This window comes from Propithecus coquereli, unplaced genomic scaffold, assembly GCF_000956105.1.
Source record: "Propithecus coquereli isolate 6110/MARCELLA unplaced genomic scaffold, Pcoq_1.0 Scaffold74, whole genome shotgun sequence".
Lineage (NCBI taxonomy): Eukaryota > Metazoa > Chordata > Mammalia > Primates > Indriidae > Propithecus > Propithecus coquereli.
Genome location: NW_012153507.1, coordinates 3,973,441 through 3,975,695, shown reverse-complemented (window position 1 = coordinate 3,975,695; position 2,255 = coordinate 3,973,441).

Below are 2,255 nucleotides of genomic sequence, written 5' to 3'. Positions count from 1 at the left end.
ATGTTATGTGTTAAATATGATCACAATCATCTGAGCTCTCATCAAAATTTATAATTATGTAAGTCCTACTTATTAAGTACATACTGTATGGAACAGTGGTTTTCAAACTTAGGTGCTAAACCTCGGAATCATGTAGGGAGCTTTTAAAAATCCTAATGTTCAGGCCACACCCTAGATAGATTAAATGAGAATAGATGTCTACCTCCCAGCCAGAGAAGGCAAGCTACCCAAAGAAGAAAAAAGTTCGAGGACAGAGAAAAAAGTAAATACTGTGTAAGAGAGAAATCATTCCTTGTGTGACTCTCTGGGCTCCAGTTTCTTCAACAATAAAATAAAGAAATTGGATAACATAGCCTCTAAATTTCTTTAAAAAAAGTTATAGATTTATCTGATTCTAAAACTAATATACATTGATATAAAAAATTAAAACAATACGTAAATTTAATATGTAAGAAAGGAAAACCATCTACGATCCTCTAATTTAGTACATGTTTTCTAGGTTTTTCCCCATGCATGGCCAATGTTTATTTTACAAAATTTTATCTACTATTGGACTTATTACTTTTGTATTAGAAAATATATGGGATATTTTCCTTATAAGTATGTATAGACCTGTTTTATTCTTTTAAAAAATGCAATAGGATTTAATTGATTGATGTACCATATTTTATTTAACCAAACCCCCTTTCATGGATATCTGGCTTGTTTTAGCTTTTTGCTATTATGAACAATTTAGTAATACATTTTGTATTTTGTACACTGATATTTGAAGGATAAATTCCTACTAGTGGAACTGCTGTATCAAAAGGTATGTACATTTTAAATATTAGTATATAATGTCAAGTGACTCCCACCAAAAGGCTGTGTAAATTTATATTCCCACTGATAATGACTGACAGGGCTTGCTTCCCTATACTTTTATCAACATGAAATAGTATCTGCATTTTCAATCTCTGGCAATCCAACAGATACAATATACTTTTGTGTTTTAATTATACTTGCTACTGAATAAGTTCTTAAATTTGTTTTCAAGGTTTATTATAAGGGCATCCTAGCTTACATAGTCAGTGATCACTTCTAAAATTTCATATAAATTTGGATCAATATGGTAAAATTTTAAGGCTTTTCAAGGGTTGTACATGGTCCACAACAGAACAGTACATAACTGTAGCAGAAAGTTCTGCATTCATCAATTTATTCAGCACCAATTTATTGAGTACCTACTATGTGTAAGACACTATGTTTGGTGGTAAAGATATAGAAGTGAATAAAATAGATATAATTCCTGTCTTTCTCCTTAAGGAAAGAAGATGAATATTGCACAGTTAATTACCAAAAGAAAAATATGATGCATTGGAAATTGAAAATAGGGAGACCAGATCTTGTCTGGGGGATTAATTAAGCATTTTTGAGAAAGTGGTGTTTCTGCTGAAATCCAAAGGATGGTTGGTGTGACGAGGGCTGAGAATATTTCAGGCAGAGGGAATAGCTTGTCAGAAATGTGAGAAGCCCTAAAGGAGAGAAGGAGTGTGGTACATTTAAAGAAGTCCAGATTGGCTGGAACGGAGAAAACAAGAGTAGTGCAGACTGTGGCTGGACAGATGGGCAGGGACCAGATCATGTGGGTCTTGTGGGGCATAGTAGAGATTTTGGGTCTTTTTCTAAGGGCATTGGGGAACCGACTTAAGGTTTTAAGAAACAGAGTGACATGTTAGTATTTGCATTTAAAAAGATCACTCTAGCTAAAGTGTAGATAGTGGATCGGCGACTAGCAAGTCTAGGGTGTGTAGAGTCCAGCAGGAGACTTTTGCAGCGGCCCATGCAAGATGTGGTAGTGCCCGGACTAGGTGGGGACAGTGGAGGTAGAGGAATGAGGAGAGAAGTGGGAGGTGTGGAGGAGAGAGCACCAAGATTTGGATGTAGGGGCGGGAGAGGAGAAAAGGGTGCGTTTGATAGAGGATTGGCCTAGATAACATTTGAAATCTTTGGCACCTCTGAGGCGATATCATTCCATGAGGGTTATACAAATTTGAAATTTCTTTTAAAGAAATGCACTTGGCTCTAGGGATAAAATGACAATTCTTAAACCAGGGGTGGTTGCTAGCCCCCACATTTTTCTTAGAGGATAAAAATAAACATAACGATCATAATAATTGCTGAACCCTGGTAGACCAGAAGGTTGAGACTATAGTGAGCTATGATGGTTCCACTGTATTCTAGCCTGGGCTACAGTGTGAGACCCCATCTCTAAAAAA